A 20,773-nucleotide genomic window follows, 5' to 3' on the forward strand; every position below is an offset into this window, starting at 1 on the left:
AATAGATTGTTCATTCCTTTGGTTTGAACCTCTATACCTTCTTCTATCCCAATGACTCTCAAGTTTGGTTTTTTTATGACATCCCATATCTCTTGGATGGATTGCTTGTGATTTCTTAGCATCCTTTCTGTGTTGACTATATTCTTTTTAAGTTGATAAACTTTGTCTTAATTATCTGATGTTTTGACTTCTGTTTGATCTAGTCTATTTGTAATATTCTCGTTTGAGTTTTTAATTTGGTTTGTGGTTTCCTGCATTTCTAGGATTACTGTTTGATTTTTTTTTTTAAATCTCTATCTCCTGGTAGAGCTCATTCTTTGCCATTTGAATTTGCTTATGTAATTTGTTTTCAAAGTATACTTTCATTGTTTGGACTTGCTGTCTAATGTCTTCTCAAAGATTCCATTCCATCTGAGTTAGGTATGCCTTGAGTTCTTTCTCTGTCCATTTTTTTGATGCCTCTAGGTTCTCCTGTGAATTTAAGTTGTCCTGCATTGTTTGTAATCCTTTTTTCCCTTGTTTTTTCATGGTGCTCACGTTACTTTCCAACTCTGTTTGACTGCTGTGTTTCTGTTTTCTCCTTTAAATTTGCTTTGGTTTTTATAGTTCCAGTATCTCTCCTTTGTGTTGGGAGACAATGTTTAGAGATGTTGGATTTAATTGTGATTTAAGGTAAATTAATTAGTTTCATTAAAGGCCTTCAGATTTTGATGGCATATAGAGAATTGAGGTTTGAACTTACGATTTTATGTTAATGTCGGGCGATTTGATGGTATGGAGGTTAGTATATGTTAGCTTCTTTGGGGGGTTACTCAAATGCAGGCGGATATTAACAAGAGAATAGACAGGAGTACTTGGGGGTAGTTAAGGGCTGAGGCGGATTATAGACTGACTCGTAGTATTTATCTATTTGCATTTAGTAAATTATACGTAATCTGAGTGGTCATGCTGTTCTATCACTGAACTTGCTGCGATCTGTCGGAAACTGGCGATGGTGATGTCAGCTCTCCAAGATGGTGGCCGCTGGCTTCCTCCGTGGGTTGTCCGATGTGGTGGACAGACCTGGACTGTTTCTCTCCCCCGTCTCAAACACAGAACTCAGCCTGGAGCACGGTGAGGGCACAGTTGGCAGGACCCCACAGAATCTGCAGCACCGTTTCTCTGTGTTGCTGGCACGCCGTTTCTCGGCACACCGCAGTCTCTGGCTGCGGGGCAGGCCGCCGATCAATCAGCCTGAATCTCTGGGCACATGGTTCACTCGGGATTGAGCCCCAGTAATTGATCCTTGGGTGATGGAAATCCTTCCTCTAGGTTTCGGTGCACCCCAATTTTGCTTGAAATTCCTAACAAGATCACTTTTGGCCGTTCTAACTCGTTATTCACCTGCACAGTGACGCGGTACACGGGGGGTGATGCACTCTATTCGCCGCCATCTTCCTTCCTCTACATCATATTATTTTCTTAATATGGTGTTCAGTCAGCTTTTTTGCTGCTGTTACTGAAGGATCTGACAAGACAATGTAGAGGAGGAAAAATTTATTTAGGGCTTACGGTTTTGGAGGTTCAGTTCATAGACTCCATCACTCTGGGCCTGAGGTGAGGCAGCACATCACGTTGGAAGGGTGTGGAGGAGGAAAACAACTCAGACTACCAGGAAGCAAAAAGCACTCTATTCACCAGAGATAAAATACGAACCCCCAAAGGGATGCCCCCAAGTGACCTGTCACCTATAGCTATGTTCTACCTGTATACACTTCCCACACACTTGATCCATTCAGGTGAATTAATGTACTGATTAGGTTAAGGCTCTCATGACCCAATCATTTCACCTCTAAATTTTCTTGCATTATATCAGATATGAGCTTTTGGGGGACACTTTATATTTAAACTATAACATAAGTTATAGGATTCTGTTCACTAATTTTAAATTTAGTACTTTTACATTGGTATTTGTATGTGATATTGGTCTGCTGATTTTCTTTTGTGTATTCCATTTATCGAATTTAGGTATCAACATTATTCTTGGTTCAAAAAGAGAATTAGTAAGCTCTCCTTCATTTTTAATGTTCCCGAACAACTTGTGGACCACTGGGACTATCTGGTCTTTGATGTTTTGGTAGACTTATAAAACCATCTGGGCCTTGTTTTTTTTTGGTGAGCAATTAATTGATAACTTTGTTTCTTCAACAGAAATTGTTCAGTATGATTTAGTTCTTATAGAATTACTTTTGGTAAGTTTTTCTGTACATGGTTTTTTTGTATGGATTTTATAATTTATTTGCCTTGAATTTGGCAGAGTGATTTGATAATGAGTTAAAACTCATTTTTCTTTTGTTTAAATTGCTGTTTTCCTCTTGCCATTTATTATTTCATAAGTTTATATGTTCTAATTTAAGTTAGCTGGTAGATTGTCTTATTTGTTAATTTTTTTAAAGAAATTGATATTGATTAGTTAACTAATTCTTCTGTCTTATCCACCTTATTAATTCTTCTGTTCTCATCATTTCCTGTCTTGTGCTTTATTTTTGTTTTTAATTTTTTTCTAATTTTTTGAGCTGTGAATTTACTTAGGTTTGTGTTTAATTTCTGTGGATAAAAGTATGTAGGGATGTGAATTATTTTTGTAATATAGATATTTTCCTGAGATAGTATTATGAGAAATTTCAAGCATATAGCAAAGTTGATATAGTTTTATAGTGAATTCTTATATATCCAACACCAATATTATTACTGTTAACATTTTGTTTATCTTTATCTGTTCCTCTCTCTGTTCAGTAATTCATCATCAGTTTTAGATCATTTTTAGTTAATGAAATCAAAGAAACATTTCAACATACTTATTACAGAACTCAGTTTCTTTATATATTTTTTTCTTTTGAAAATGAAAACAAAGTTTTTTTGTTTTAAGGTAAAATTTATATATAATGAAATGTACACATTCTAAGCATACATTTGCTGAGCTTTGACAAATGCATTTACCTGTCAAACATAGAACTCCCTCAACATTTCTCAATTAATTGCAGCTTATAAGCCCCTCAGAGCTAACCAGAGTTGGGATTTTTTCCCCACATGTATTAATTTTCATATGAATAGAGTCACACAATATGTACTTTTAAAGGGCTTTTTCTTTTTCAGCTTTATATTTTTGAGATTTATCTATTTTGTGTACATTGATAATTTTTTTAATGTTTATTTTTTAGTTATAGGTGGACCCAGTATCTTTATTTTATTTTTATGTGGTGCTGAGGATTGAATCCAGTGCCTCACACCTGCTAGGTAAGTGCTCTACCTCTGAGCCACAACCCCAACCCATGTTGATAATTTATTCCTTTTCACTGTTGAGTAGTATTATATGATATGACTATCCCTCTTTTTGAGCATTTTGTATAAACGTAGTCATAGTGATCTTTTGCATGTGGCTTCTTCTAGTTTATTTAATGACTTTATGTATTGTGCTTTTCTTTTTTTTATTGCTGACAGGTGGGCAAATATATCACAATGACTTTCCTATGGGTGGGTGCTTTGCTGTTGCTGAGTTTGTCTGCTATGAATCATTCTGCTACAAACAGTTGTTTTTAGGTCTGGTTTTTTTTTTTTTTTTTGTGTGTGTGTGTGTGTGGATATATGTATTTCTTTCTCTTAAGTAAATACCTACATGTGAAGGCATAAAGTAGACACTTGTTTAGTTTTATAACAAACAGCCAAATAGTTTTTCAAATGGTTTTACACAGCATTATAGGTTCCCACTAACAGTATATGAAAAATTTCAGTTAACTGCAAATTCACCAACATGTGCAGTTGTTAGTCTTAAATTTCAGTCAAATGGATAGGTTTTGTTTTGTTTGGGTACCGGGGATTGAACCCAGTGGCACTCGAGCTCTGAGCCACATCCCTAGCTCTAGTTTATATTTTATTTAGAGACAGTGTCTCACTGAGTTTCTTAGCATCTTGCTTTAGGTGATGCTGGCTTTGAACTTGAGATCCTTCAGTCTCAGGCTTTGGGATTACAGGTGACATCTCATGGTTTTAATTTGCATTTATATCTTAGCTTTTATGTAAATATCTATTATGCATCTTAGATTCCATTGGTTTATGTCTGCCTTTATTTTTATTTATTTATTTATTTTTTTAACATTTTTTTTTAGTATTTATTTTTTAGTTTTCGGTGTTTACAACATCTTTGTTTGTATGTGGTGCTGAGGATCGAACCCTGGTTGCACGTATGCCAGGCGAGCGCGTTACCGCTTGAGCCACATCCCCAGCCCTGCCTTTATTTTTATACTGTTCTAATTACTATAATTTTGAAATATGTTTTGAAATTAGGAAGTCTAAGTTCTCCATCTTTGTTCATCTTTTTAAAATTTTTGTTTGGCTATTTGGAATTCTTTGAAATTTCATATAAATTTTAGGATTTTTTTTCTATTTCTATAAAAAATTCCATTGGGATTCTGATAGAGATTGCATTGAATATGTAGATTCCTTGGATAGTATGGACCTTTTAGCAATATTAACTCATCCAGGTTATGATCAAGGAGTGTTTTCTACTTATGTATGTCATCTTTAATTTTTTCACTAATGTTTTATAGTTTTTAGTTTAAAGTCTTTACCATCTTGGTTAAATTTATTCATAATTTATTTTTTTGATGCTATTGTAAATGGGATTCTTTCCTTAATTTCATTGTTTATTGTTGAAGAAATGGAACTGATATTAGGGTGTTGATTTGTGTCCTGAAGCTTTGCTGAATTCATTATGAATTAGAATCTTGTGTATGTGAGTAATGTCTAGGGTTTTTTCCATAGATATATCATCTGTGATCATAGATCATTTTAGTTCTCAGTTTGGATGCCTTTTATTTCTTTTTGTAGTCTAATGGTTCTGGCTAGGACTTCTTGTACTCTGTTGAATAGAATTTATCCATTTATCTTCCTTCATTTTTTTCCATGGGTATCAGTCCTTAATCTCGTTAGGGCCTATGCAATGTGTGTTCGGCTCAGTGTTGAAGACTTGCAGTGACAACACTCTGCACATGTTCCTCAAACTTGATGATCTGCTCCTCCATCAGGTTAGTGCTCACCTTGTCATCCTCCACCATACACCAGACCCTCAGCTTGTAGATACCATAGCCCACAGGCACCAGTTGAGAGCCTCCCAGACCAGCCCATATGGTTGGACAGTGCACACAGGCCTCTGGCTGGGCCATGTTCTTTTCATCGTCCCAGGGTTTGATGTCTCAGAGGATGGAAGACTCCGCTACCAGTAGAGGCTTCTTAGTCCTCTTCTCTGATTACCACTGCAGCCTTTTCTCCCACAACCCGACTGCTGCCTTGTCCTCCTCCTCATCACTGCTGCTAAATAGGTCAGTGTCATTGTCTTCCTTGTCCTCTGCAGGTGTGGGAACGGTCTTGGTTAGGGGGGTCCACTTGACACGTGGGAGACATGTGCTGGGTCTGTGGTTTGGTGGATTGGCGAGCTCTTCTCCAGGGTGTTCAGCTGGGTCTGTAGCCTGAAGATGGCCTACTGCAGATCCTCACCACACTTTGCAGGTTCTGGTTCTTCATCTCCAGGTTGGTGATCCAGACAGCCATCTCACTGTGGTTTCTTCCAGGCCTGCCTGATGCCCTGGGGCCTGAGCTCTGAGCTCTGGTGGGAGGTGCCAGACACAGTCCTGTTCATCTGCTCATGGAACTTTCTTTCTGAATCATTGTATTTAAACTTGTTGAATCAGATCTTTTCAGGCACTGGAGAATCTGTAGCCATTTTTATGATGCCAGCCACAGATAGGACCAAGAAGAGGGACCTGTAGTGTGGGACTGAGAAGGAAAGGCTATCCCATTTGTTGGTTTTCTTAGTGTTCTCTTCTAGTTCTTTTAGTTTTTATGGTATTATTCTTGTCTCCTGTTTCATTTCTTATTTTAATTATTAGAATCTTCCTGCATTATTTCCTTTAGCTGAGCCCTTGTTAATTTTGTCTCTTTTTGTGTGTGTGTGTGTGTGTTGCTGAGCATTGAACCCAGGGCCTTGTGCATGCAAGGCAAGCACTTTACCAACTGAGCTATATATCCAGCCCAATTTTGTCTCTTTTTAAGAAACTTAGTTTTAATTTTTTTTCAGTTCTCTATTTTTAAAATTTTGGCTATAATCTTTATTATTTTCTTGTTTCATCTTGGTTTTGGTTGAGTTTATTCTATTTTCTAGTTCTTTGAGGTGTAAAATTCGGTAGTTGATGAGATTGCTCCTTTTTTTTTTAATGCAAACATCTCTGCTAGTAAGGTTTTCATGCTTTCCATAGTTTGTTTCCTTCCTTCATTTCTTCCTTCCTTCCCACCCTTCTGCCTGCCTCCCCCCCGCCCCCCACACTCTTTCTTATTAGGGATTGAATCCAGGGCCTCTCACATGCTACCACCCATCTCTTTCCCATAAAATTTGGTATGGTGGGTATGTTGTATTTTCATTTGCATTTGTATCCAACAGTTTTATAATTTACCTTGAGATTTTTTGTTTTATCTGACAGTTCTTAATTGAAGAGAATGTTGTTTAATTTTCATCTATTCATGAACTTCTTGCTACTTTCCTACTGCTCTTAATTTCTGGCTTCATTTCATTGGGTTGGTGCTATAGTTTAGATTTTTTTTTGGTACTGGGGTTTGAACCCACGGGTGCTCTACCACTGAGGTACATCTCAGTCTTTTTTATGTTTCTATTTTGAGATAGGGTCTCACTCAGTTGCTTAGGGCTTTGCTAAGCTATTAAGGCTGGCTGGACTCTACCTTGTGATCTTCCTACTCTAGCCTTCTGAGCTGTTGTGATTACAGGCATGCACCACCATGCCCGGCCATGTAGTTTGGATCTTAATGTCCCCAAAAGATCTGTGTATTAAATGTTGTTCTGTGGAGTGGTGCTGTTGGGAGGTGGTAAAATCTGGAAGAGACAGAACCTAGTGGGAGGTTCTGGGTCACTGGGAACATGCTCCTGGAGGGGATTGTGGGACCCTAGCCCTTTCTTCTTTTTCATGTCCTAAGCCTGAGGTGAACTGATTGCTCCACCATACATGCCCAAAGCAATGAGGCCAGTCAGTCATGGACAGAAACCTCCCAAACTGTGAGCCAAAACGAGTCTTTACAGTTTGGTTATCTTAAATATTTTGTTGCAGTAATAGAAAGTAACACAGTTGGGAAAGAGACTTGGTATGATTTCAGTCTTAAATTTATTAAGACTTGTTTTGTAACCTAACATAGTCTATCCTGGAGAATGTGTTATGTATGCTTGAGAAGAATTTATATTTTGCCATTGTTGGGTAGATTGTTTGGTGTATGTCTGTTAGTTTCAATTGATCTGTAGTTTTGTTCAAATGCTCTTTTTTCCTTATTCATTTTTTGTCTTATTGGGGCTTGGTCTAGAGGTGCTTTACCACTGAGATACATCCTGAGCCCTTTTTATTTTTTATTTTGAGACAGGGTCTCCCTCAGTTGCCCAGGATGGCTTTAAACTTGTAATCCTTCTATTTCAGCCTCCTGAATTGAGGTGTTAGGATTATAGATCTGTACCATGGTGCCCAGTTAGGCCCCTCCCCTTAAAGTTTCTACCTGTTCCCATAGAGCCAAGCAGGAGACAAGACTTTAACACATGGGTCCCTGGAGGACATTTCAGATTCAAACTAGCAGAGTCTGATTCTTTTTTACATATTTGGGAATTTTTGGTCGTCATTTCCTCAGATGAACTATTCTTCCCTTTCTCTCTTTCATCTTCTTCTGGAACCCCCATAAAACATATATTGATTTGCTTAAGTGTGTCCACTATATCCTTTTTTAATTTTGCTTCTTTGACTCAGGAATTGTGACTCTTTTTGTGCTTACTGATTCTTTCTTGGTTTGCTACAGAGCCCCTCTAGTGAAATTTTTAGTTCAGTTACTCTATTTCTCAGCTCCAGCATTTTTGTTTGGACTTTTCTTATCATTCCAATCTCTCTGTTGATAGTCTTGTTTTATTCATTTTTACCTTTCTTGATTTTGTTTAGTTGTCCATCTGTCTTCTCTCTTGAATTGTTGAGCTTCTGTCTCAGTTATTTTCAATTCCTTGTCAGGTAGTTTTAGATCTCAGTTTCTGTAGGTTGATTTCTAGTTTGAACCAAATTTCCAAATTGTGTATCTTGTGACATTTTTCTTTTATTATTTTTTTAAACTTACTTTTATGCACTTGAGAAAAATAGCCACCTCTTCTAGTCTTTATGGACTGGCTTGCATCAGCATGGTTCAAGATCCCAGGAGCCTCTGAAATTTCTTTAGAGCTTGTGACTTTTCTGGGCTTTGCTTTTATATATGATTTTCTATATAGAGGGGTTTATTGGTTTCTGTTTTTCTTTCTCTCTTTGTTTCTTTTTTTAATATTTATTTTTTAGTTGTAGTTGGACACAATATCTTTATTTTATTTTTATGTGGTGCTGAGGATCAAACCCAGGGCCTTGCACGTGCTAGGCAAGCACTCTACCACTGAGTCACAATCCCAGCCCTCTTTCTTTGTTTCTTTTTTTAAGGCTTGATTCTTTTCTTCTTACTCTTTTCTTAATGATTCTCTGTCTTACTCCATACACTTCAGTATTTTGCTATAAGTCACACCAAATGTCTTTGGTCATAGTTGGGGTCTAAAATTTTTTAAATTTCAGGTTCTATTCCATATATGGCTTTTCTCTGAGAGATAAGAGTACTTTTAAATGTTTTTCCTACAGTCTGTTTTTTATGCAGCCAGAGTACCATTTCCCCTCATCTGCTGTTATTCTGCTTCTCAAACGTTTGCCTACTAACTGGCATTTCTTAGTAGATTTCATCTGTAGCAGTTACTTTGGTGTTTGCTTAATTATACCTCAAATTCTTTTGTGTATGGTATGAGATAGGCATTTAGGTTCATTTATTTTCATATAGAAGTCTAACATCATTTTAAAAGAGTTTCATTTTTTTACTATATAGTTTGGTATCTCTGTCAAAAACCAACTGAGTATTTTTATGTGATTCTATTTCTGAATTGTTTAGTTGATTCCATTGCTCTATTTTTACAATAGTCCTACACAATTTCAATTATTATGATTTTATAGTAAGTCTTGACACTAAGTATTATTATTTCTATTTTCATGTAAATTTAAAAATAAGTTTTTGACAATTTCTTCACAAAAACCTGCCAGGATTTTGACTGAGAGTTCTTTGAATCAGTAGAGCAGGAGAATTGACAACCTACTACATTGAGTCTTCCAGTTTATGAACATGGCATCTCTCTCCATTTACTTGGCTTTTTATTATTTTCTCACAACTGTGTTATACAGTTTATAGTACAGAGGTTACACATTGTTTTAGTTAGGTAAGGGTGCTGTGACAAAATTTTTTAGACAAAATAGCTTTAAAAGCATGAATTCCTCACAGTTTTGGAGCTCTATGGTTGGGTTCTGCTGAGGGCAGTCTCTGTTCACAGATGGCCTCTTGCTTTGGTTTTCCTCAAATGGTAGAAAGTAGTGAGAAAGGAAGCAGCTCGCTCTTGTCATTTCTTATAGCCATACTAATTGCATCATGAGGTTGTCATTTCCATGACCTAATTATCTCCCAAAGGCTCTGCCTCCATATACCACCACATTGAAGTTTAGAGTTTCAGCTTATGAGTTTTGGAAAAACAAACATTTAGTGTATAAGCATATATCTTTTGTTAGATTTCTTCCCACATTTTTGACACTATCAAATATGAAATTATTAAAAAATTTTATTTCTAATTATTTGTTGCCAATGCATAAAAATGTAATTGAGGGCCGGGGATGTGGCTCAGTGGTGGAGCGCTTGCGTAGCATGCGTGAGGCACTGAGTTTGATCCCCAGCATCACATAAAAAAAGAAAGAAAAAAAAAACTAAACTAGATGAAGGTACTGTGATCTTATTTATTTATTTATTTTTAATTTTCTTATTTGATTTTTTTATTTATATATGACAGAATGCATTACAATTCTTATTACATATATAGAACACAATTTTTCATATCTCTTGTTGTATACACAGTATATTCACACCAATTTGTGTCTTCATACATGTACGTTGGATAGTAATGATCATCACTTTCCACCATCATTAATTATCCCATGCCCCCTCCCTTCTCCTCCAACCCCTTTGCCCTATCTAGAGTTTCTCTATTCCTCCCATGTTTCCACTCCCTACCCCACTATGAATCAGTCTCCTTATATCAAAGGAAACATTCGGCTTTTGGTTTTGGGGGATTGGCTAATTTCACTTAGCATTATCTTATCTAACTCCATCCATTTACCTGCAAATGTCATGATTTTATTCTCTTTCATTGCTGAGTAATATTCCATTGTGTATATATGCCACATTTTTTTATCCATTCGTCTATTGAAGGGCATCTTGGTTGGTTCCAAGTTTAGCTATTGTGAATTGTGCTGCTATAAACATTGATGTGGCTGTGCCCCTGTAGTATGCTGTTTTTAAGTCCTTTGGGTATAGACCGAGGAGAGAGACAGCTGGGTCAAATGGTGGTTCCATTCCCAGTTTTTCAAAAATCTCCGTACTGCTTTCCATATTGGCTGCACCAATTTGCAGTCACACCAGCAGTGTATGAGTGTGCCTTTTTCCCCACATCCTTGCCAACACTTATTGGTGTTTGTCTTCATAATAGCTGCCATTCTGACTGGAGTGAGATGAAATCTTAGAGTGGTTTTGATTTGCATTTCTCTAATTGCTAGTGATGCTGAACATTTTTTCATGTATTTGCTGATTGATTGTACATCATCTTCTGAGAGGGTACAGTGATTTTAAAAAAAACATTTTATTTTAGTTGTAGTTGGACACAATACCTTTATTTTATTTATTTATTTTTATGTGATGCTGAGGATCAAACTCAGCGCCTCACAAGTGCTAGGTGAGCGCTCTGCTACTGAGCCACAACCCTAGCCCCTGTGATCTTTTCTTTTTTTTTAAAGAGATATATAATTGACTCTCTATATTGTATATCTTGTATATATTATATATTTGTATATATTTTATATTTTGTATATTTAGTTTGTATCCTGTAACTTTGCTACTTTTACTAGTTCTTTTAGATTTTTTAATGAGAATAGGGGTTCAGTTTAATGTACTTTCATATAGAGCTATAGCACCATTTTAAAAAGAGAATAATCGAGTACCTTTGTCAATTCAGTTGACTATATGAATGTGATTCTATTTGGTTCTGTTACTCTGTTTTTACACTGTCCTCCACAGCTTTTATCATTGTGGCTTTATGGTAAGTCTTGAAATTGGGTGTTATTGTTTGTATTTGCATTATTGTTTATATGAACAGATGTTTGATGCCTTAGGATGTTCCTCAAAACAAGCGTATGGCCTGAGAAGTGGGGGTGTATTTGTACTTCTCTTTTTTGAACTGTGTGACATACTGCGTTTCCTTGGTTTGTTGTAACGTTCAGGACTTGTATGGCAGTGTTGGACACAGGGCAGGAGTGAGTGCTCTTTCATTACCCTGCCTTAGGAGAGTGCATCCATCTCTATCTCTTCATATGTTAGCTATAGGTTTTTGTGGTTGCCTTTTAAAAGACTGAAGAAGAATCTTGCATTTCTTGCTGAAATTTTTTAGTGCCAGTTCGTGTTGGTTTTTGTCAAATGTTCTTTATGTATAGAGACAATTATGGTTTGTTTTCTGATACATTTTCATCTTTTTTTGATTCGTACTCACCTCTGATTTGTTGTTTGACTTTAGTAGTCATTTCTGCTTATTGAAAATTCCATGTCAGCTTGATTTTCTTTTCATTGCCTAACAATGAGTTAAAATAATGCAATCTATTATGCCATATTCAAAAGACCTATCATGTGTAGGTGGCATTGAGCATTGAGGAATTTAAAGTGACAGATTTCATCATCAACTAGGTACTCCCAGACAAATATTTTCTGTTGTTATTCACTCTCTGGGCTCTTTTGCATGAATCTTTCTTTAATGGAGGCATATTTTACTTTTGACTCAGTAGTCAAATCGAAGACTTTTTCTTTTGAGTGTGACATGAGATAATCATTGCCTCAGATGATCTTAAAGTTGAGCATCTGGTACACTACAAGTATGAAGAGTTAGGGAAGAGATCAATTACTGTGTATTACAGAGTACTAGGAAATTTTATTAATAGCATGGTATTACAAATAGAACAAGAAACATTATTGGTAGAGAGTGGTTCTTAATTTTGGAAAATACATTTGTTTAATAAAGTAACACATCAAAAGTACTTTGTCAGGCTAGTGATGTAGCTCAGTGGTAGAGTGCTTGTTTAGCATGTGAGACCCTGGGTAAAATCCCTAAATACTGTAAAAACAACAAAGAGAGAAAGTACTTTGTAAACTGCAAAGCCCAGCATATGTTGTCTTCATAAAAAATTATTTTAATTATTATTTCTTTATACTACATATGACAATATACTTGTGAATTTGCTTCTGTTTCATCAGACTTTAATGGTTTAACAGATTTTAAAAAGGAAAAGGTTTAATTCTCATTTCTCCATGCCATTATCTAAGGAACAAAGGACAGCATTTCTGATGATCTATTATCCTTTTTTTGAATATTAAGGAGAAAGACTGGATTACATTTTAACAATGTAGTGAACTTCATGTTATTTCTTCAACTTGAACAATACTGAAAATTGTAAGAATACTATTCCATTTTATATGAAAGTAACCAAATGGATGATTCTTATTCATGTAAGATCTAAGTGGTAAACATCTGGGAATCACAGTTATTTTTCTTTTGGATGATCTTTTCTTTTCTAGTATTTTCTTCCTTTTGACTCTGTTGAGTTTTATAGCTGTTTTCTAATTAATAATCGAAATCAGAACCCCTTCACAATTCATTTATATGTAATCCCTTAATTTGTCCATGAATAAGAAGGAATTGTTGGGTCTCCATTAGAAAACCGTGAGTGTATAGGTCCAGCGTGCTGTCAGCTGCTTCCAAATAGACTTGCATGTGGATTTTATGCTTGGAAAACCTTTAATTTGAAAGGAATATAATTTGACTTTTGGAATATACAGATACTTGGAAAATAGAGCATGAGGTGGGAAGAGAATTTAAGGAAAATTATAGGAGTTTCTTGTTTATTTTTTCTCATATCTATTTTGTTTTTTATTGTGAATATGTTAAATATATCATGTACAAATGTAACGTGAAAAACCATTTAACGTTTTGAACATCCCATGAAACAGTTATTAAATTTAAATCAGGGAACACATTAATAAAAATATTTTTAACATCTGACTATGGAAATTAGAGAAATAACCCAAAAGTTGCTTTCTACTTTATTCTTTTATAAACATATTGATCTTTGTCTATATCTGAAAATAAAAACAAAATATGTGCTTAGAGGGCAATTATTTATTTTATCGAGGACATATCTTAAAAGTCAAGAAGTGAAGCTGCTTGGTAATGCTATGAATTTGAAACTGTCCTACGGCAAGACAGTACGATGCAAATATGACTTAATAAGATCACAAACTGAATTTCAGTGAAACAACCAAGATTTACATTAAATTAGGAATTTTAAAACTGATTTAGTTTGTTTTACTGAGCATTTGCTTAATAACATTTTGCCTTCTTGCAATCTTTTTAAAGACAATAATTCGTCTGTGAAATGCAGGCACATCTTCAGCAGAAAAATTGAAAGCAACAGCTCACTTTCTGAAACCACACATATAGCGATATAAAGAAATATTTCAGCTCTACAAAATTTAATAAATCATCCCATTTCCTAATTTGATCATATTAGATGCTGATGTGGAAGAAGCATTTCAAATACCATCTCCTCATTAATATACATCAGTCTGGGGAATAGAATGGAATACTTATGCAGAGATGTCACAGTTACTGTTTCTTAGTTTACTAAGTGGAACAGGTTGATGTGATACTGGGTGCTATTTGTCAATGTCTTGTTAAAATGGTTTGGGTCGAGTTATGGAGTCCAGAAAGACGGCGGCTGATAAATCAAAAGTGGATTGAGTGGACAGGAGGCAGTGATTGATACTGTGACAGGATATGAAGAAAGCAACCTCGATACAAGCATGCATGATATTGGATATGAGAAAGAAAATGGCCCTGGAGTATGGATATTATTCAAGAAAAGGAGAATAATAATGTCGGACTGAAAATATTGCTGGGTGAAGATTAGGATAGTTCTTATTAGAGCATAATACTTCACTGGAATGGTAGGGATAAAATTATGTAAAACTTTATGTGAGGAGAATATTTTAACCTCTGACTGAAGACTTCAATGATTATTTATTGTTTAAGGTAGTTTTAGCCTCATTTATCTAAGCTAATTATTAAGCCGTGTATTTATAAACATCCTAACTCCCTGTAAAAATCAAACTTTCTTCCTTCTTTCTTTCTTTCTTTTCATTACTGGGAATTAAACCTAAGGGCACTTTACTACTAGGTTATCTTCTCAATCATTATTTATTTATTTTTTTAAATTTTGAGACAGGTTCTTGCTAAGTTACTTAGACTGCCCTTGAATTTATGATACTCCACTTCAGCCTCCCAGATTGCTGGGATCACATGCATCTGCCACCATGACTGACTTAATGAAACACTGTTTTTTAGATTATCTTAAAGAGCATCTACTACCACATCTTGAGTTTTTGCAGTTTTAGTATTCAGAGACTGAACTTATATCTGTAACTTAGTGAAAAGTCTACATTGCATAGTTTTCAGCATATTTTAGAAGAGGCATTTTGAATGGCAAGTTAAAGATCCCCAATCAGTGAACCATTTCACAGAGATCAGTGCTGTTATATACTGATTGTTCTTTTACTGGATTGTCTGTGAGATGTTGGTTGATGTCAGAGAGTTTTTGTTGGTGGTAATCTTTTGATTGGTCTGAATTTTGTTCTTTACAATGTGTAACTAGGTAGGACTTTCTCCGCTCTCTCACAAGAAGAGTTTCACATCAACCATTGGCAGGGTAAGAGCACAAAAATGTATTCAGTTAACTTTTAGTTACGATCTGTGGGAGACAAACAGATATGGAGTTGCCAGTTACTTATTACGATAATATTTGATTTTTATGTATAGAGCCTTTTCTTTTTCTGAGTACTTAAGACTTTAACGCACAATTTTTTGTTAAGTATGCAATGAAAACATTTGAAATGAGGCATTGTGAAATATTCATTGAAGCAATTTAAATCAGTAGTGATGAGTTCATTGATGATTTTTTTGGTAGCCCTTTATAAAAACTCTGGTAAATGTGAGTAGTATTCCTGGATTCATGATAGCTATCTTAATTAGATAAAAGTTACTATTTTGGGATTTATCACTTTAGTATTTGAAAACCAGATAAATAATGTAGTAATAGAACTTAGTATTAAGTTCTTAACTGTGTTATTTATGGACACAGACTGTTTTATGAGGTCCAGAATGTGGTTTGAATATTTAAGGAAGACAAATGATAATTTCCAAATTATACATTTCGTAATAGTTTTCTGGAGTTTCTCCTCTAATGTATCCTTCACATGGCAGCCAAAGTGGGTACAGATTTGATAGCATCTCCCTTACTCAGTGGCTTGGAAAAAACCCGAAGTTTTTTCCTGATGAGACCTGAAGTCCTGCCTCTCAGTCACATCTTTCCAATCCAAGTCAAACTAGTCAGTGTATTGCAGTTCTTTTTCTGTTTGAGGACCCTTGAAGGCATGGCTGCTTTTGCTCATCTCTTATTTGGTTGATACCTAGTTCTTTACTTAACAGCATTCCTTGGAAGGCCTTCTCTGTCCATCAGACATGGTGCACTCTCCTCTCCTGCTTAGTTATAAGCTATTCACTGGGGCCTTGGCAAGCAAGAGAAAGCTGATTTTGTTACCGTTATGGAAACACTGGGTATGCACTCAGTCTTGCTAATTTTAAATTATAGACTGCATTTTAAGCTTGGTAGTAATCACTCCTTACTTGATTCTCATTTCTATTATGGAGAAATTGTAGGAGGTGGTGGTTAAATTAGATGGGGCTTTGAAAGAGCACTGGATCAGCCTCCCGAGTCTCAATGTCCTTTTGTATAAAATGAACATTGAACTCCTTCCAGTTCTGATTTGTTTCTAAATTGCATGGGACTGAGTTTTATGATATATGTCATTTAAATGAAAAAAGTTAATAAATTATTTCCCCACTGTTAATTAAAAAAAAAACTAACGGAAATACCTGCTATTTTACATGTTGCTATGCTCTAAAAGAATGATAATTAAGCCCACTTAAAAGGTCTGAACAGTTACTTACATTGACATTACCTGCTTGGTTGACTTTTAAGTTAAACCTTAGAATAAAGAATAAAGCTCTAGCTTCCCTGTGGAGTTCTAGTTTGCATTGAGCTACATGGTCTCTTATTTTTTGGTGCATTCATACTGGAATTGCAGTTCTTTTTTCTGTTTTGGTACCAGGGATTGAACCCAGGGGTGCTCTACCACTGAGCTACACCAGCCCCTTTTATTTTTTATTTAGAGACACGGTTGCCCTAAGTTACTTATGATCTTGCTAAGTTTCTGAGGCTGGCTTTGAACTTGTGATCCTCCTGCCCCAGCCTCCTGAGTCACTGGGATTACAGGTGTGTGCCATCATACCTGGCAGTTCTTATGCAAGTTTTTGGAGGTGGCTGTGAGACCCCGAAGGACTATAGTGGTGGAATTTTAGGGCTGGAAAGTTATTTTAAACCATGGTCATGCATTGGTTAGTGACAGAAGTTCTCAGAAATATGTTATTAGGTGGTCTCATGGTGGGACATCAGCGTGTGCTTATACAGTTCTCATGGTCCAGGCCAGCCCCTCGACATGGTACCATAAAAACAAGGTGTGCCAGTCTGTTCCCTGTGTGGCACTACATACTGTTTTTCAGTAAACTCTCTCTTTAGTAATTAGGAGGAATACATTAAAAAATAATGTAAAAAGAACAATTTCTATCACGAATAAACATTTGAAATAGCAACTAATTGTGTTTGAGTGAGAAGTAGCATGGAAAGAGCTTGGGGTCAGTCTCTTGAGTTTCAGTGTCCTCATGTACAAAATTATGTGCAGCTGGCAGCACAATCAGTTCACATCACAGTATCACAAATGTGTGTAATGTGTTGTGCTATAATGTCATGTCTACAGTGCCACTAGGTGATAAGAAGTTTTCAGGTTTGTTGTACTCTTGTGAGACCAGTTTGAACTTCCAGTCCATCAGTTACCAAAACATCGTGAGATGGTACAGGGCTGAATTTCTTGTATGTGAGGAAGCTGGGACTGGGAAGTTTACCCACAGTTATAAGCAGCAGTGGCAACTCTCTGGGTTTGGTGGGTCTGCCTGTTTCTTATGAAAAGTTGTTTCCCCCTTTTCTTCTCTAGTGTTTCAGTAGGTGGAGATCATGCAGAAGAAGTGAGAAAATTCTGGAGGAGAAAAGCAGGGCAACATTGTTTTTGGACAGATAGTTTGAAGGTGAGCTGTCTGCTTGGAGATAATGAATTGAGTATGAAATGAGTTTCACACATAAATACCAGGGACTCTCAATTCAGGTGATACAAATATGTTCTATTCCTGTAAGGACACAGTTAAATAAATGTGTATCTCTGTTGTTCGGTTATGTACTTTAGGTAGTCCATATTTATAAAATTTATCCAAAATAAAGAAGCCAAGATCATGGGTCTAATCATGGATATAGTAGACTTTTATTCAGATCACCATTTATTTTTATCAGTTTTTTTTTAACTGAAATCAAAGTGGTTTTACTTTATCAATATTTCCTTTTTTTTTTTTTTTGATGGTGCTGAGGATCAAACCCAGGGCCTTGTGCATGCAAGGCAAGCATTCTACCAACTGAGCTATCTCTCCAGCCTTCAATATTTCCTTGACTGAAATCAAAGCAGTTTTACTTTGACCTTCTAGACAGATGGAATATTAATTATTAATCTTATGTGATTAGTAAACTCATTTAAAAAGCAAGGTATAAAACAGGTTATATATGCTCCTTTTACCCAACTCCACTTCTCTGTTATGTTACTTTAATTAGGATTTTCTGGTTTATACCATAGAACCCAAATTGGGCAAAAGGTGAACTGTTAAGTATCAGGAAATTCCCCAGTTTTTTAATAGAAGATTCAGTGATCACATTGAATGAAAGAATTTATGTGGGTCTGTAGTGTTGAGCCAGTTAAATAAATGAGTACTACTTTGCTTTGAGATGATATCCTTTTAGTTTCAATGTATTTTAAAACAGATTTAAGGTTTTTAATTTTTTTTAACTTTTATTTTTTAGTTGTAGATGGACACAGTACCTTTATTTATTTGTATGTGGTGCTGATGACTGAACCCTGTGCCTCAACATGCAGGGCAAGCGCTATACCACTGAGCCACAACCCCAGCCCAAGATTTACGATTTTAAAGTCAAAATTTGTTCTAATCACTAATGCATGACAGCAGAATGCTCTTCAATTCATAACACAAATGAAGCACAATTTTTTGATTTTTCTGGTTGTACTGAAAGTAGGGTCACATCATTCGTGCAATCATACATGCACCTAGGGTAATGATGTCCATCTCATTTCACCATCTTTCCCACCCCCATGTTCCCTTCCCCCCTCCATTTTGCCCCATCCAAAGTTCCTCCATTCAACCTACCCCACCTCCACCCTTCCCCCCTCCCCCCCCATTATGGATTAGCATCCACTTANTCCTTCCTTCCTTGTTTTTTTCCCCCATGCTGGGGATTGAATCGGGGGCCTTATTCATATTGAGTACAAGCTCTACACTGTGCTACACTCCAGCCCCATGAGCTGTTTTTCTTGTACTTCATTATAGCAGAGTGAGATGAGGGAAGAAGAGTGGACTGTGTGGAAGTGCTTTGTTCCTGGATGGGACTCAGAGAGTGTTTACCAAGGAGGCTTGTCATGGCACTACTACTGGACATAAGTAACTGCTGCAGGGCTTCATTGAGTGGCTCCTTGAAATTTGGCAGATACTTAAGTCCATCCCTACTTGAGATGAGCTTATTATCTAAGAGATTTTTTATTTTTTCACTTGTCTGCTTATTCTTTGCATTATAATGGTATAACTGACTGTAGAAAATGTTTCCTGTATCTATGAAATGTTTGGGTGGATAAAGATGATTTATTGTGAGTGAAAGTATTTTCTCTTCCTAATTCTTAGGAAATTTCAGAATTATGTAATCTTGTAAAACCAAACTAAAAGTATAATTTTATTTAAGTAATTTAAAAGTAGGTACATGGTTCTGTTTTTGTGATGATGCTTTTAATTAAAGGATTCCTTGTTATGCCCCTTATTTTGTTCTTTTATATTTTACTCATTGTTTGGTGAGAAAGGATCTAGAGCCTGCATTTGTAAATCTGTTTCTTGAAAGATCTTACTTGTTCTGTTTATAAACGTGCAGTGTTAGTATTTGGTGACAATTTGTTCTAGTGCTTATCATGTACAACTCAGCAACTTGGCAAGACCCTGTCTCAAAATAAAAGTTCTGGGAGTGTTGCTCAGTAGTGGAATACCTGGAGTTCACCCCGAAGTACAGGAAAGAAAAAAAAAAGAATAAATGTTTCATTCATAGTGAGTAGACATGAAATTAATTGATAAAGGTACATTTTTTCCAAATCCAATTAGTATTTTTTTAAAAAAAATTTTTTTAGTTGTAGTTAGATACAATACCTTTATTTTATTTATTTTTATTTTACAAGCTGATGGTAGAACCCAGCAGCTTGCTCGTGGTAGGTGAGCGCTCTACTGCTGAGCCACAACCCCAGCCCCTAGTATTTGTTTTTTAAAGTTAAATATAGGAAAGACATTTTATACTTTTAATTTTTCTCTTACATATCATGAAGTTTCTCCTCATAGAATTATTGTGACAAAAAATAATAAAACAACTTATTGGAATTATCTATTCTACAAATTACTTTGTTTTATTTTCTTCTGCAAACTGTAATTTTGCATTTCTGTTGGTTCTTTCATTTTGTCGTCTGTGATCTGTGCCCCCTTTGTTGCTCTTACTATCTGAGTCGGGGTGCATTTTGTGCAGTAACCTTTCAGCATTATTTCTAGGCCAAAGACTCCAAAGTTTTGTAGTTCACCTGTGTGGAAGGGTCTACCTGCTCCCTTCTTTATAATTTTATTTTCATATATATGCTTTATCCTGTTCTTGTCAGGAGATGGTTTTGTTTAACGTAGATGTCGGTAGTATTTTTTTTTTTTTTTTTTTCTGTTTCTAATATGCTTTGTGCTTATGGCCACTCTTAGTTTGGCCTTTCTGAGTGTAACAGCACTTGCACATGTTGCTTTTTAGGAAATGTTATGAATGCCAGATCTCTTCCCAGATCACTTATTTTATGCATATAGTCATCCTTTCTCATTTGTTATTCCGTTCTTTTTGAGGTTCAGACATAGTGTAGAGTTACTTGTGTACTCTGTATTTTGGAACCTCTGGTGGATTTCTGGGTCCCTTGTTTCCACTTTTCTTTTTTCTGCCAGTTGCTTCTGAGGCAGTTTGTCACATAACATACGAAGTGTCATGACAACAGTATATTTTATCATGGAGCTAGCATACAGCCATGTGGTATCCATAGTCTCGTGATACAGGACAAGACGAGATTAAAAAGAAACGTTTGTGCTGTCAGAGCTGACACTGCCAAGGCGCTGTCCAGTGTGTTCATGGAGATACCTGACTATGAAGTGAAGGGCAGCCGTCAGGTTGGACCCCACAGTGAAGGGACCCCTGTATTACCAAGCTGTAGAATACTAAGG

At 36.0% G+C, this 20,773-nt stretch overlaps 1 protein-coding gene and 1 pseudogene across 5 annotated transcripts in view; one reads left to right on the forward strand and one right to left on the reverse strand.

Annotated features, from left to right (window-relative positions):
- Rsrc1 (arginine and serine rich coiled-coil 1) overlaps nucleotides 1–20,773 on the forward strand; it is a 365,450-nt gene that overhangs the window by 19,048 nt on the left and 325,629 nt on the right. The window lies entirely within an intron of this gene.
- LOC107143078 lies at nucleotides 4,992–5,758 on the reverse strand (annotated as a pseudogene).

Source organism: Marmota marmota, unplaced genomic scaffold, assembly GCF_001458135.2.
Source record: "Marmota marmota marmota unplaced genomic scaffold, marMar, whole genome shotgun sequence".
NCBI lineage: Eukaryota > Metazoa > Chordata > Mammalia > Rodentia > Sciuridae > Marmota > Marmota marmota.